Here is a 17,540-nt window from a genome sequence, read left to right as displayed (position 1 = left end):
TTTCCCATAATTCCCACTTTTTATGTCATATGCTCATATTTTGTTCTTATACCATGTGCATTTGCTTTAATTTGCATTTTTGGGAAATTCTTTTGTATCCCTCTTATTGAAAATAAAAACTTTTTTTTTAATGCACATGGTAATTAATTATTTTAATTTCACATGAGCATGTTTCCCAAAAATTCTTAATTTCTTTTCAATTTTTCTACCCTTGTTTCTGTCATCCATGTTCCCATAAAGTTTTCCCACACTTAATTAATTACACAATTTCTATCTTAAGCTAACCAAGGATTCAACTTGGGATTTTTTTATTTGTTTTTCTGCTTAAGGCTAGTAATGTGGTTATAGAACAAGAGGGGATTAAAAGGTTCAAAGGGGGCTAACAAGGATGGCATAAAAGGTAGGCTTTATTTGGGATAGTGAGTTAAAATCAAACAAGGCCTCAATCACTCTCTTGGTATGTATCTATATTCTATAACTGGACATATAGATTAAAACAAAGCAAAGAACACCAGAATAAAAAAGAAGAGTGGAACACACAGGAATAAAATATTATGGTTTAAATGTAACCATACAATTAAGCTCAAAACTCACAGGTTGTATGTTCTCAAACTCATAAATCATATATCACTCATGTATGTCATGGGAGTTTAGTAAAATTTTCCCATTATTCTTATAAAAAAATTATTTTAGGTGGTCTTTAAGGTTTTAGTGTTTCTCCTTGATGAAATGATGTTAACTAACTAACATGTAATGCTATATATACAAGGTGTGGATTGTTTATAACTTTGTTAAAGTCTCTAGCTTACTTCCTTTTTATTTTTCAATTAAGTCAACTATAATATACTAAAAAGGGTAAACTATACTAATTAATCCACTTACTCTATAGCTAATAAGTTAGAACTGCAATCTAAACTAAATAACTAAAATATGAACTAAAAATACAAAATGCAGAAAAAGAGTAGAAATACATAAAAGTAGCAATGTATAAGTACTCAGAAAATAACATTAGAAAAGAAAAATACAGAAAAATATCCAAAATAAAAGAAAAGAGTCTGTAGTGGTTCACCAAGCTAGTACGCCAGAGATGGCGACCTCCCCACACTTAAAATGGAGCATCGTCCCTGATGCTCAGTCAAGCCGGGTGTGAAGGGGTGTCATCACTAGTAGGAATAGTAGCTGGAGTCTCGGTGGTGGTGGGCTGAGGATCTGGCTGCTGTAGAGGAGGTGCTGACTGGATCGGGATCTCAGGATCTGCAGCCTCAATCTGATGTGGGACCTCTGCCTGGGGAGCAGCCTGCTCTGTGCCTGCCTGCGGATGGGTCTCCTCTTGGGAATGAGTCTCCTCTTCGTGCTCATCCGCCTCCTCCTCTGATGGCTCTGATGGTGTGTCAGGCTCGCAGGGGATGTCACTGCCCTGTCGGATCATCAGCTTCAGATGCTCATAGCATCGCTTGCTGCGACGCTCCGATCTCTTATACCAGTGCCGGTTACGGCGCTCCATCTGATCTAGCTGTCGGAACAAGCGGTGCACGAGGCGGTACACTGGCTTTGAGGCAGGTGGAGGTGCAGTGGTGGCAGTAGGGGCAGCTGTGGAGGAAGAGGGTCCGGCGGACGGTGGGGCTGTCTCATCAGTAGCAGTGAAGGGTGGTGGTCTGTAGCCCAAAGCTAGGAAGTTCCTACTGTGAGGAATAATCTTCCTACAGTCCGCAGCCGGTGGTCTCTCATCAGCATCCTCCCAAGGCACGTTAGCACGACGACCCATCTGTGTAACCAAATAGGGAAAGGGAAGAGTGCCTCGGACGTGGACCCTGGCCATGTAGGTTCGGATAAATCGTGGCAAGTATAGGTCCTTACCCTCCATCACACACCATAGGAGGGTGATCATAGCAGCTGGAATCTCTGTCTCATGAGTACTCGGCATCACATAATTACTCAGGATTCGATGCCATAACCGAGCCTCATCATTTAAGTACGCCCTCTTGATTCCCTTGGGCAAGGTGGTGTCCTGACCCATCTCCTAAGGAACAGTCAGGTCCAGGGCTATCCTCGCCTTAACAGCATCCCAATCAAACTTCATCAAGCGCATGTCCTCCTCAGCCTTTTTGTAGCCATCAGGCTGATCAAACTTAGGTGGGAGCTGTAGAATGTCCTCTATAGCCTCTTCAGTGACCAGAATCTGCTTGCCCCTTAGGTGTACTGCATCCAGGGAAGTCAAGAAGTAGTTGCAGTAGAATTCCCTTACCCAAGATGCGTTCACCTCAGCCAAATTTCTCTCCAGAAAGAACCAGCCTCTTTGTTTGATTTGCTCAGTGGTGTATTACTGAAGTTCTCCTGGGATCTTCAGAGTCCTCTCCAGGTATAGGTTCCTGGAGGTTGCAAACACCGGATACTTCAGCTCACAGTACCGGTTTGCAAATTTCACTGGATCATTGGCAGGGAGCAGCTGGCCAGCTTTCTCCTGTTGGGTAAAGTTCTTCTCCCTCCAGGAGGAGTCATGCATCAGATCGATGATGGACATGGAGGATTCTCCTCTTTTACGCTTGCGAGTAGTAACCTTGCCTTTTCCTTTCCTCTGGGTGGCAGACATCCTGAAAAATGGAAAACCAGGATATATAAAAATAGGAAAGTAAATAGGCATATAGTCAAAGAAAACATAAAGTGGCAAGGGAGAAATAAAATAAGGAAAATCAGTTTATTAAATGTGCATTAAGGATTATATAGGAGTGAAAAGTTCAAAAGGAAAAATTCACAATCCAAAATGTAATTAAATTCATGTTAAATAGAAAAATATCATTATGCCATGGTTAGAAGGTTAAAAGAAAGTGAAAAGTTAGAGAAAATGTTGTAAAAGGGTAGTTCGGTTAGTGTTGAAAAAGAGTTCAGAAAATTAGAATTAGTAAGTCAGTAGGATAAAAAATTGGGTTAAGGTAAGCGACATAATGAAAAATTCCAAGTAACAAGTATTCACAGGTAGGAACTATAAGTAACTCATAACCAAACAAGAAAAACAGGTTGATGCTGATTCAAGTAGATATAAAGGAAGTAAAAATTGGAATCAAACATCACAGATGTAGTTTATGAACCAGGAAATCAAAAAGGATAATGAAGCTTGCCTTGGCATTCATGAAATGGTTCGGATAAAGCAGAGGAAAATAGAGTTCAAAATGCCAAACCAAAACATGAATGAGAACGTTTTACAGAAATTTGGGCAGCATTCCGGCTAAAAATTGGATATTCCCGGAAAATAAACAGCAATCAAATAGTTCATATGAATTAAAATTAAAGCTTGCAATTACATATAAGGAATATAATCATGAAAATTCAGTGTAAAGTGCAGCATGAAATAAGAATTTACAGCATATAAGCTAACATCAGAGCAGCAGCAGGATTGCAAAAACATAAAGCAATAAACACGAACGGTGCAATTATCAGGCCTAAATCCACTAACCACAGCCTAAGCTACCTAACAACCTAAAAATTCACTACAGCATGCATATCTAACTAGCCTAAATATGAACAAAAATAGAAAAATATGAACGAACTACGAATGGATAGAATGGGACGTGATGCAGAACCTGGTAGGCGAATTAAGGCGAGTGGGGCAGAAAGGTGACCGGGGGTGGCGGTGGTGGCATCTGGTGCGGCGGCAGAGGATGGTGCGGCGGCGGTGGCAGTGGGTTAGGGGGCAGGGTCTTTGGGACAAGTAGGGGTAGGGGGGTAGGGGGTTGGGACGGGGGTGAGGGTGGTGGTGGTTGGAGGTGGCGCGGCTGCTGTGGCGGCGCGGTGGCGGCGATCGCGGAGGGATGGGGGGTGGCGGTGGTGGGAGAAGACGGAAAGAAGAAGAAGAAAGAGGGGGTAGGAGGGAGGTGGGTGGTGTGGCGGCGGGTTCTGGGTGGTTGGCGGGTGCGGTGGTGGTCGGTAGTGGTGGGTGGGTGGTGGTTGTGTGGGTTGGGGAGAAGAGAGGGAGGAGAGGGTTTGGAGGGGTGGCGCGACTGATAGGGTTCACGTGACAGGGGGGTTATATTTTCAAATCCACGCGATCGCGTGGAGGATGCGGTCGCGTGGTGGGGGTGAAAATGGGGATGACGCGATCGCGTAGGTCGCGCGATCGCATGGGAGGGGTAGAAGAGGGGATGACGCGATCACGTGGATCGTGCGATCACGTCGCTGGAATTTGTGCTAGACGCACGATTCCAGCATCGTTTCAGCGCAACTCTCTATCTCCTTTTGGGATTTGTGCAATCCATGCAACGCGATTGCGTCGTTCACGCGGTCGCGTGGCATTGGTTATGTGCATGTGACGCGAACGCATGTGGCATGCGATCGCGTAGGTCATTTTGTGCAAAACGCACAAGGGCCGCACGATTCCAGCCCAACTTTCTAGACGTTGGGTTTATACGCCGATCTCCAGGGCACGCGGCCGCGTGGGTGACTCGGTCGCATGCGTAGTGTTTTCGCAACTGACGCGATCGGATGATCGATGCGGTCGCGTCGCACGCCACTTTTTTTTATGCAGAATAAGATGCAAATGCAGATGCCATGAATGTTATGCAAAATTCCAGGTTCAATCAAAACTCAAGAACAAACAAAATAGACAAAAGTGAAAACTGAAAAAGGGGTCGATCATACCATGGTGGGTTGTCTCCCACCTAGCACTTTTAGTTAAAGTCCTTAAGTTGGACATTGGATGAGCTTCCTGTTATGGTGGCTTATGTTTGAATTCGTCCAGAAATCTCCACCAGTGTTTGGAATGCCAGCATCCTCCGGGGTCCCAAACAAAGTACGTAAAGTCCTTGTGTGAGTTCAAACAGGCTTGTAGGCTCTCGGAGTATTGAATGTCAGAATAGACTCTAGGATCCCAAACTTTTCTTCTACACCCGTCTTTGTCTTGATCTACATTGGTCCAGTCGGGTGATGAGTAATCCGAATTCTCACTGCAGGGACCAAACGGCTTCCGAGATCCTTTAAATTGAGCTTGACACCAATTCTTGCACCTCAAGTTGAAGTGCGAACCCTTACTGAATCTTTCATACCAGCGCTGAGTGCGAGTCATATCCCTTTTCCTCTAAAAATCGCAGAGAGCTCTAAGCATGTCATCTGTTCCAAGTAAACCATATTCAAGTGGAAAAGTAAAGATAAAAGGCAAAGGTGTTACCCACTTGTAATTTGTGTTGGGCGGTAATGGCCATGGGATAGTTGTTTCCAGTGGTTCTATAAGTTCTACTCGCTTATAATCTTCTGTGAATTCTTCCACTTCAACCATATCTTGATCAGAGTCTTCAATTTCTTCCTCATCATCGCTCGAGTCATATATTGGAGGTTGAGAAAAATCTATCTCAGCATCATCTTCATGTTCACTCAGGGAAGATTCTTTTGTCTCAGAGAAATCACTTGCGGATGCAAGGTCGTCACTAAGAGAACAGGACTTGTGATCATCATCATCAAGGAAGCCTATGTCCTGGGTTATTCCGTTCAGTTCTTCATAAGATATTTGCAGTGGAGGCAGTGCAAAATCCTCCTCAGCGTCAATTGTAACATCCTTGACAGAGTTCTCCACAACTCTGGATTCAAGTGGCGGTTCGGCATCTCCTGAATCTTCAACCAACTCTTCTTCTTCTGCAATGACAGCTTCCTCTATTTGTTCCCGTACGAAGTTATGCTCTATGCTGTTTACTGGAGCTTCTAGCGTCTTCTTTGTACTGCGTTCTTCATTGAATTCTCCACATAAAGCCATGGGGGTCTGTTGAGGGGCTGAACGTCTGGAAGATAATTGCTTTAACTCCTCCACTATTGCTTGCTCCAGTTGATGAAGGGTTGCAGTAAATTGTTTCATTGATTCTTCAAGGCGAACCTGTGATTCTGGCTTTGATGGATATGGGTATGGTGTATGGGGGAGTGGTGGTTCTTAGGAGTAATTGGATTGGTGTTGGAGCAGATAAGGATCGTATGGTGGCGAAAGGTGAAAAGAAGCTTGTGAGTGTGGTGGTTCGAGGTTATATTGAGAGGATGGTCTATAGGCACGGGGTGGGGCTTGTTGGTAGTTACAAGGTTGTCCACCATATCTTTCAGCTGGGTATGTATTGTAGAATGGTCGTTGTCCATGATATCTTGGAGGGTGTTGTTGCCTAAAGGGTTGATTAGATCCTCTTGACTCCATCCATCCTTGATTGGTATGACCTTGATGCATATTCCTGCTGTGGTTTCTATTTCCTTCAACAAAGTTAGAACTAAACTCAAAGCGAGAGGGGTGAGAATTCATAGTAGTTATCAGAAATAAGGGGGAAAAAAGAAACAAATAAACAAGTAAAAGAAAAATATTTACAATAACCAATAATAAGGCACACGTTTGCAATTCCCCAGCAACGGCGCCATTTTGACGTTAGGATTTTTGCTAGTAAAGAATTTTATAAAAATAGTCGCGTTGTAGATATAGATTCTAAACCAACAGAAATCCCTTCGTACAAACGTTTTGGTTGTCACAAGTAACAAACCTCTTTTAAAATTGATCACCGAGTATTTAAACCTCGGGTCGTCTTCTCAAGGAATTGCAGGGAGGTATGTTCTTATTATTGGCTATGAAAAGGGTAAAATTGGGATTTTGAGAATGAGGAATAAATTTGGCAAATAATTTAAATGAAAATTAAAATAAATAAATAATACTGTAAAGCAAACCTTTGGCAAGGTATGAGAAATTGGAAGTCCAGACTTTGTTATTCTTAGCAATAATAATGAAAGTTGAATCTTAATTCCACTTAGTTAACCTTTGCTAAAGCAAAGGAAAGTTAAGGGATAAATTAGTTGACCTTCGAATCCTATTTATTTTATAAGAAAGATTGGGATTATTGAAGTTCAGTCCAATTAGCAAAGATAACAATTATCAATTATGTTAAGCTAAGATAACTCCTGAGTTACTGATTTCTCAACCAAGACGAAAAGGAAAAGAAGTTAAATCTGCTGGAATAAAAATTGTCTTCAAATTGGGAATAATAAAAAGGAACAATCATAAACTGAAATATCTCAAATATCATTAAATAAAAATGTCAATTCTAACATGGACAATATCAACAGCCAATTGGGCAACATCAATCAAACACAATAAAAGCTTCAGAGTAAACAAAAATAGAAGAGAAATTAAATAGTAAAAGGAATATTGAACCTGGGATCGAGAGTTACTCCTAAAACTAAGAGAAATCCTAAATCCTAAATCCTAAAGAGAGAGAGGAGATAACCTCTCTCAAGACTAAACCTAAATCATGGAAAGTGACTAAAAATTCGCAGACTCCCTGAATGGATGCATTCCTCCACTTCATAACCTCTGGAATATGACTTCTGGACTTGGATTTGGGCCAAAAAGGCTTCAGAATTCGCTATGAGCGTTTTCTACAATTTCTGGTGCGTGACCTCTGTCACGCGTCCGTGTGGGTCACGCGGTTGCGTCATCTGGAGTTCATCTTATCACGCGGTCGAGTCGGTCACGCGTCCGCGTCGTATGCGATTCGCTCAAGTCACGTGGTCGCGTCAGCCATGCGGCTGCGTCGCTGCTTCTTCGCTCTTGGCACGCGATCGCGTCGTCTATGCGATCGCGTGGATGCCAGTTTCTGCAAAACTCCGTTTTGCACTTTCCTTCCATTTTTGTACGTTTTCTTTTCCATCCTTTAAGTCATTCTGCCTTAGAAGATCTGAAACTACTCAACACACTAATCACGGCATCGAATGGAAATAAAGGTAATTAAAATAATTAATTTTAAAGCATAGAAAACATATTTTTCACATACATCACATAATAAGGAAGGGAAAGTAAAACCATACAATTAATATGAATAAGTGGGTGAAGGATTGAATAAATCACTCAAATTAAGCACAAAATATATCATAAAATATGGGTTTATCAATAATCCCATCAATAATTTCTCAGCTAATTTCTGCAGGTAACAACTCCTTTACTTTGCTAATATATAGAAACTATAATCAGATTTTCAGTCATGTTTTGCTACATTTGTAAAAGTAGTTGTGTTCATGCTTGTGATGAACGGATAATTTATACGCTTTTTGGCATTGTTTTTAAGTAGTTTTTAGTATGATCTAGTTACTTTTAGGGATGTTTTCATTAGTTTTTATGTTAAATTCACATTTCTGGACTTTACTATGAGTTTGTGTGTTTTTCTGTGATTTCAGGTAATTTCTGGCTGAAATTGAGGGACTTGAGCAAAACTCTGAAAGCAAGGCTGACAAAGGACTGCTGATGCTGTTGGATTCTGACCTCCCTGCACTTGAAATGGATTTTCTGGAGCTACAGAACTTCAAATGGCGCTTTCTCAATGGCGTTGGAAAGTAGACATCCAGAGCTTTCCAGCAATATATAATAGTTCATACTTTATTCGGAAATTGATGACGTAACTTGGCGTTGAACGCCAAGTACATGCTGCTGTCTGGAGTTAAACGTCAGAAACACGTCATGATCCGGAGTTGAACGCCCAAAACACGTTATAACTTGGAGTTCAACTCCAAGAAAAGCCTCAGATCGTGGATAGACCAAGCTCAGCCCAAACATACACCAAGTGGGCCTCGGAAGTGGATTTATGCATCAATTACTTACTTCTGTAAACCCTAGTAGCTAGTTTATTATAAATAGAACTCTTTACTATCATATTATCATCTTGGTTTTTTTCCTTGGATTGTATTTTGATCCAGTGACCACGTTTTGGGGGCTGGCCATTCGGCCATGCCTGAACCTCTCTCACTTATGTATTTTCAACGGTGGAGTTTCTACACACCATAGATTAAGGGTGTGGAGCTCTGCTGTACCTCAAGTTTCAATGCAATTACTATTATTTTCTATCCAAATCAATTTTATTCTTAATCCAAGATATACGTTGCACTTCACCTTGATGAATGTGATGATCCGTGACACTCATCATCATTCTCACCTATGAACGCGCGTGACTGACAACCACTTCCGTTCTACCTTAGGCCGGGCGCATATCTCTTAGATTCCCCAACAGAATCTTTGTGGTATAAGCTAGAATTGATGGCAGCATTCTTGAGAATCCGGAAAGTCTAAACCTTGTCTATGGTATTCCGAGTATGATTCTGGGATTGAATGACTGTGACGAGCTTCAAACTCCTGAAGGCTGGGCGTTAGTGACAAACGCAAAAGAATCAATGGATTCTATTCCAACCTGATTGAGAACCGACAGATGATTAGCCGTGCTGTGACAGAGCATTTGGACCATTTTCACTGAGAGGATGGGATGTAGCTATCAACCAAGGGTGATGCCTCCAGACGATTAGCCGTGCAGTGACATCGCATTGGACCATTTTCCCGAGAGGATTAAAAGTAGCCATTGATGATGGTGATGCCCTACATACAGCTTGCCATGGAAAGGAGTAAGAAGAATTGGATGAAAGCAACAGGAAAGCAGAGATTCAAGAGGAGCACAGCATCTTCACACGCTTATCTGAAATTCCCACCATTGAATTACATGAGTACTTCTATCCCTTTTATTTATTTTATTTATCCAATTTAATTACATTTGACCCTATGATTCCACTCACTAACTGAGATCTACAAGATGACCATAGCTTGCTTCATACCAACAATCTCCGTGGGATCGACCCTTACTCACGTAAGGTATTACTTGGACGACCCAGTGCACTTGCTGGTTAGTTGTGCGAAGTTGTGAACCATGGCATTGACACCAAGTGTTTGGAGCCATTACCTGGGATTGTTGAAGTGAAAGAATGAATCACAATTTCGTCCACAAAGTTTTTGGCGCCGTTGCCGGGGATTGTTCGAGTATGGACAACTGACGGTTCATCTTGTTGCTCAGATTAGGTAATTTTTATTTTATTAAAAAAAAAATTTCGAAAATCTTTTCAAAATATTCTCCCTATTTTCGAAAATTATTCAAAAAATTTTTTAATATGCATTCTAGAGTTTCATGAAGCATGTTGAAGCCTGGCTGGCTGTAAAGCCATGTCTAAATTCTTTTGAACTGAGGTTTCAAAACCATTTTCATAGAGGCAAGCTAATTTGATTATTAGCTGTATGCTAAAGCTTGGCTGGCCATTGGCCATGTCTAGTGTTTTGGACCGGGGCTTTCACAAAAGCTTGGCTGGCTATTAAGCCATGTCTAATTCCTGGACTGGAGCTTTAAACTAACATTGCGAAGATTCCTGGAATTCATATTAAAAATTTTTGAATTTCTTATTTTATTTTTCCTATATATTTTACGAAAAAAATCAAATAAAATACAAAAAAATTAGAAAATCATAAAAATCAAAAATATTTTGTGTTTCTTGTTTGAGTCTTGTGTCAAGTCATAAGTTTGGTGTCAATTGCATGTTCATCTTTTTCTTGCATAAAATTTTCGAAAAAATTCATGCATTCATAGTGTTCATCATGATCTTCAAGTTGTTCTTGATGAACTTTCTTGTTTGATCTTCATATTTTCTTGTTTTGTGTTGTATGGTGTTTTTCATATGCATTCTTGCATTCATAGAGTCTAAACATGAAAAATTTCTAAGTTTGGTGTCTTGCGTGTTTTCTTTACATTGAAAATTTTTCAAAAATATGTTCTTGATGTTCATCATGATCTTCAAAGTGTTCTTGGTGTTCATCTTGACATTCATAGTGTTCTTGCATGCATCATGTGTTTTGATCCAAAATTTTCATGCATTGAGTATTTTTAGTGTTTTTCTCTCTCATAAAAAAAAAATTTCAAAAATCAAAAAAATATCTTATCTTTTTAAAATCTTTTTCAAAATCATATCTTTTCCATCTTTTCATCATTTTCGAAAATTTCAAAAATCTTTTTCAAAATATTTTCAAAATCTTTTTCTTATCTTTACATCATATTTTCGAAAATTGCATAAAAAATTAATGTTTTGATTCAAAATTTCAAGTTTGTTACTTTCTTGTTAAGAAAGATTCAAATTTTAAGTTCTAGAAACATATCTTGTGATTTCTTGTGAGTCAAGTCATTAATTGTGATTTTAAAATTCAAATCTTTTTCAAAACTAATTTCAATCTTATCTTTTCAAAACCATATCTTTTTAAATCATATCTTTTATATCATATTTTTTTTTTCAAAATTTTATCTTTTTCAAAAAAATTTTAAAATATTTTCTAACTTCTTATCTTCTTATCTTTTCAAAATTGATTTTAATATCTTTTTTTTTAACTAATTAATTAATTTTTTGTTTGTTTCTTATCTTTTTCAAAACCACCTAACTACTTTTCCCTCTCTAATTTTCGAAAATACCTCCCTCTTTTTCAAAAATTCTTTTTAATTAATTAATTGTTTTAAATTTTAATTTTAATTATATCTTATCTTTGATTTTCGAAAATCACTAACCCATTTTTCAAAATTATTTTTGAATTTCTCTCCCCCTCATCTTTTTCTATTTATTTTATTTATTTACTAACACTTCTCTTCACCTCTCTTCATCTCCAATCACTGCCTTTATCCTCACCATTGTGATTGGATTCTCCACTTTTATTCCTTTCTTCTTCTACTAACAATAAGGAACCTCTTTACTGTGACATAGAGGATTCCTCTTTCTTTTCTTGTTCTCTTCTTCCCTATATGAGCAGGAACAAGGAAAAAGGCTTGCAAAAAAAAAAAAAAACTGGCAAAAAAAATATAGAAAGAAAGAAAGAAAAAGCCATAGCCCAGTAGAAGAGCATTTGATTGCACATCAAGAAAGCATGAGAAATTCCCTCTTCAAGAAATCTCTGAGATACCTCAGGGGTTACATGTTCCTCCACATAATTATTGGAAGCAACTAAGGATAGGAACACCAAAATCACTAGGGATCATGCAACAGAAGCAAGGAAGAGACATAAAGGAGCTCAAAAAGCACCATTGGATCTTCAAAGAAGGCGCCACCCTCACTCAGGTGGACTCATTCCTTGTTCTAAAAAATTTTTTCCTACTTTTCGTTTTTTATATGTTTATCTATTACATGATCATTAGTATGTAGTAACTATGTCTTAAAGCTATGAATAAATTCTATAAATCCTTCACCTCTCTTAAGTAAAAAAAAAATTGTTTTAATTCAAAAGAACAAGTACATAAATTTTGAATTTATCCTTGAATTTAGTTTAATTATATTGATGTGGTGACAATACTTCTTGCTTTCTGAATGAATGCTTAAACAGTGCATATTTTTGATCTTGTTGTTTATGAATGTTAAAATTGTTGGCTCTTGAAAGAATGATGAACAAAGAGAAATGTTATTGATGATCTGAAAAATCATGAAATTGATTCTTGAAGTGTAACAACCCTAGTTTTTGAAAATCAAATAATTAGTTATTTGTGATTTATTTTAAGAAAATTATTTTGCTAAAGGTGATTAAATAGAGTTTCATGATAATTGAAGTTTAAATTAATTAGAATTTTTATATAATTTTATTAGATGTTTGGTATAATTGAATATATAATTTGGTAACTTTAAATAAGAAAAGCATTGTATAATTTAATTTAAATAAACTCTATTTTGAATAAATTATGTTATTAATTTGAACTTCTAGAAATTATTTTATTAGAAATGATTTGATTAATTTTTATAAATACTTTAAGTTTAAGTCAATTAATATTTATGTACAATTTTTAATATAATTGATTATTTTATAGATTGAAATTAAAGTTTCAGAGACAGAAAACTAATAGAGATTTGTATGATTTAATCTAGAAAATTGATATTTGAATTTAAATTGTACTTTACAAAATATAATTAACTTGTTCATTTTATAATGTAAATTAGAAATAATTGATTTAACTTAGCAATATGTTGATAAATAATGTTCCTAAATATTTTTAATAGAGTACATTTGATTTTAAAATTATCCTATCCTCCAATTTTATCAAAATATCTATTCATATCTATCCATATTACTTTATAAAATCCCTAATTCCTAAATTCCCAAATCAAATTCAGAAAACCCTAATTCCCAAATCCCAGAAACCCTAACCCTAATTTTTCCCCTTTCCCCAGCCCTGAAGCACGCAGCCCCCACCCCCTTCCTTCCTAAACACAATACACACACAAAACAGAGAAAGAAACGTAGAGATAGAGAGGAAGAAGAGAGAGCTCAGAATCGGAGAGGAAGGGACGGCGCTACGGCTAGGGCTCGCCGCCGTCGCAGTCGCCGTCGCGACTTGCTACCGTCGCAGTTACCGTCGCGTCTGGCTGCTGTCAGGTTCGGCGTCATCGTTCTGCCGGCATCAAGCCTGTTCTGCCGCCTGAGAAGAATTGCGAGGAGGAGAGAGCACACGTGAAGGGCAACGCCGTCACGAAACCATCGCCGCCGTCGTCATGCTCCGCTGCTGCCGCGTCTCACCAAGCAGTCACCGTCGTGCTTCCTGGTCGCCGTCGAAGAAGCTGTCGTTCGGAAGGAGGCATGGCTGTCGCTGGATAGAACACGATGGTAGTGAGAGGATGCCACCGCTGTTGACGCCGGAGCTCGACAGGGACTGCAGCGCCGTGGCCGAGCTATTGGGTTGCCGCAGCTGCTGTCGGGAAGGTCATTGGGGTTTGTCGAGGGTACTGTTCTGGTTCTGAAGCAATTCATTCATGTCACTGCTCATCTTTGTCCTCTGTTCTGCCTCTGCTTCTAGTTTCTAGAATCTGAGAAGACGCTACTGCCACTGCTGGAACTGCTGGTTTTGCTTCTCTGGCCTTGTTCTGGCTCCACTGTAAACCGTTACCGCCACTGGAGCTGCCCGAAAACCCTGTTGTTGCTACCCCGTTATTTTATTGTAAGCTATTTGTAGTTCAAATTCTATTGAACTCATTTCCATTTCCGACTTTATTGAATTTGAACTCTATTTTGTTGCCACCGTGGTTACTACTGCGAGAGTGAAGAGTAATCAGAAATAATGCTGCTGCTGTTGACCAGAGGTGCTAAACTGTTGCCGCTACTACTTTGGGATGATATGGCTGCTATTAAAGTTGTTGTTGATGAGTGCAGCATTCCCAATTTCTATGGATTTCGACTGACTGAGGTAGGGGATTTAACGTTTTTAATTTAGAATGCCTACCAAGTTATTGGATAAGTGCAAATGGTTAACAATATTTAAGAATTTCTTAATTGACATGAATGACTTGAAATGCATTTGAAATTAGTTAATTGTTGTGATTATTCTGAGCTGTGATTGAACTTAGATGTTGTTGTAAATAATGATTAATTTAGTGTAACTTATTAAATTGAAATATGCTGAACTAATTATTGAAAAGCGGCCGTATGGATAATTGATGAATTGAGTTTGGATTGCTGCTGTGCATGTTCTTTGGGTTTTGTTGTTGTGAGTGTTTGAAGCTATAATTGATATTGGTGTTCTAATTTTGATAGATTTGTTGGAAATTCTGATCTTAAGTGATATTGCTGAGTTGGCTGGAATCTGGTTGTGAATTGTATTTTGAATTATTGATTTTGTGATGGGATGGCTGAGTTCTGATCTTAAGTGAGTTATTTTGAATTATTTGATATTGAATTGGAATTTTAATATATTGGAATGGCTGTGAAATGGACTTGTGATGGGTTGGAACAGGTTGAAATGTGGCTGCAAGTGGTGATTCATTTATTGTTACTTATTAAATTGAAATATGATGATGTAATTATTGAATGAAATGTATTTGAGAAAGGTTAGTTGTGGTAATTATTCTGAGTTATAATTGAAGTTGGATGCGGATGTGAACTGAGTTCAGGTTATGGCTGTGATATTGAATGGCTTCGTTGCCGTGAGTAATTAACTGATGAGGTTTACCTTGATTTAAGGCCGTGATTGTTACGGGTTTTTCTGATTATTTTAGGATTGCTGAAAATTCCGATTTAGTTGATTATGCCAAGTTGGTTATTATGGTTGATTTAAGTCTAATTAGAGTTGATTTCGAGGACGGTTAAAGAATTGAAGGTTGACCACTGAACTATTTGTTTAAAAATACGATCTTTAGAATAAAATGGTAACTTTGCTAATAACTAAATTACTTTAAGAATAACTAGAAATATGAGAAAGTTTGTGTTTCCAATATTAGTTATGAATTCTTGAGACTGTACTAGTTTACTTTTTAAAAAATGGTTTATAGGAACTCTGATTTTAATTAATGTTAGGATGTTGGTTTTCAAACTGATTTATGATGAGATGATTACTGAGCTTCTGTTGTTATGGTAACTGCTGATAAAAGAACTGAAGATTTGTTGAGAAAGAGGGAACCCATAAGGGTGGTTAAGTCCGAGTTTTAGGGGAGGTGCTGTCGGAATTTTTATAAAATTTGAAGTTCTGTTAGGAATGTTATTTTAAAAAGATTTGGATGTGGGAAGATATATTATTTGATTTTAAGTTATTAAGAACAAAATAAATTATGTTTTAAGTTTGAAGTATTGAGAAAAATATTTACTTTTAAGTTTTATTTATTATGTTCTGAGTTCAATTTATTAAGGAAAATTATTCTATTTTGAGTTTGATTTATGTAAAAAAAAGAATTATGTTTTGATTTTGATTTAATTTGGAAAAAGAATTGTTATAAGGTCGATTTAAATATAAAAAGATTTATCGTTTTGGACTTAGTCGATGATGGTTAATGATTTTTTTATAAAATTGAAAAGTGAGTGTTCTTCTAAAAGTATTAATGAAAGACTTAAATTCTTGGAAATGGTTTGAGTTGAGATTTGCCAAAGTAAGGAATGAAAAGAGGATTTGGTTTTAAATGATTGGTTAAGATTTTTCGGGACGAGTATTTGAGGAAATTAAGAAAGGTTTAAGGAAAATTGTGATGAATTTAAAAGGGAAAAGAGAATGGGGAACTGATATACAGATTGTTGAGATTTAGAAAGGAAAATAAAGTGTTAAAAGGCGGGAATACCCCACGAACTGTTAGTTGTTTAACTACGGGGACACCCATGAATTGATAATTGGTTAAATTCGGGAAGTACCCACGAACTGAATGATCACTGATCTCGGGGAAACCTATAAATTGTTATTTGTTTTATATGCGGGAAAAACCCACGGACTGATAATCATTGATTACGGGAATAACCCATGAATTGTTGTATGTTGATCTCGGGTATAACCCACGAACTGAAGATCATTGTTTGCTGTGTATTGATCTCGGGTATAACCCACGGACTGAAGATCGCTATGTTATTGTGTATTGATCTCGGGTATAACCCACGAACTGAAGATCTCTGTTTTGTTTGTGAATTGATCTCGGGTATAACCCACGAACTGAAGATCTTTGTTTTGTTTGTGAATTGATCTCGGGGACGCCCACGAAATGAAGATCACTGTTTCCCCTTGTGCGTATATTATGGGGTCGGGCTTTGCGCCGACTGCCGGTAGTCACGAAGGAGTGGTATTTTTACCACCGACACATATGCACTAAGGACACAAAGGGAAGCCATATCTGGGACTTGTTCCTAGGTAATGTCGGGTTGCAGGGTGTAAACCGACACGTGAGCTCATGGCCTGCTTAGGACAGACATACATCATATTAGTTGTGTATTTGCATTTGGTTGTATTGCTTGTATTACTTGTTTGTGATTGTGTTGTTTGTCCTATTGTGAATTGTTTGTGTGTGGAATTGAGTTTCTTACCTGTGCTAGTAGTTTGTGAATGGATAGAGATGATTAATATTTGTTGTTATGACTTTGAATCAATTATGTGGCTGAAAGGTATTTAATATGACAAGTTTTGCAATTGAGATCAGTTTTGGGTTTAGAAATTCAAAGAAAGCAACTATTTAACTAAAGTAAGATTGACAAGTATTTCAAAGGGTTTGACAAAGATGGATTATTAAGCAAAGTTAATTATTTGCATGTTAATCATTACTTTCACGGCATTCCCATTCCCTACTGAGAACGTGTGGTTTGTTCTCACCCCAAAATTCTTCCACCCTTTCAGTGACACAGGTTCGAAGACACAGTTTGAAGCTGCGGGAGATTATAGAATTTACTTATGAGTTAAGTTACTTTCATAAAAGTTCCCTCGCTCTTATTGCTTAACATTTTTATTTTATACAGAGGGATAGGATTTGTATGTGAGTTTTATTTGAAATCTTGTGTATGACAGATATTATTATTAATAATTATGTGATTATTATTACTTGGTGATGCTTGCTATATGATTTGATAAATAAAAACAAAATTTTCTGGTATTTTTACTAAAACTGGATCGCAATATCGAGCTAGAGGCTCAATAATAAATAGTTAATAAAGGAAAGCAGGATGGTAACGCCTTACTTTCGGTACGATCATGACGTTCTGGAAGTTGGGTCGTTACATGAAGCAAGAAAAAGCAGTGAATGGCGAAAAAATTAAAAATTAATTGACGAAAAAAAATATTTTGAAAAAAAAAAGAAAAAGCAAGCAGAAAAAGCCAGTAGCCCTTAAAACCAAAAGGCAAGGGTAAAAAGGATCCAAAGCAAAAGAGTGTGCTTAAGAGCTCTGGACACCACTAACTGGGGACTCTAGTAAAGCTGAGTCACAATCTGAAAAGGTTCACCCAGTTATGTGTCTGTGGCATTTATGTATCCAG

The sequence above is a fragment of the Arachis stenosperma genome, chromosome 3, assembly GCF_014773155.1.
Source record: "Arachis stenosperma cultivar V10309 chromosome 3, arast.V10309.gnm1.PFL2, whole genome shotgun sequence".
NCBI classification, from domain to species: domain Eukaryota; kingdom Viridiplantae; phylum Streptophyta; class Magnoliopsida; order Fabales; family Fabaceae; genus Arachis; species Arachis stenosperma.
This window is presented reverse-complemented; position numbering follows the sequence as displayed.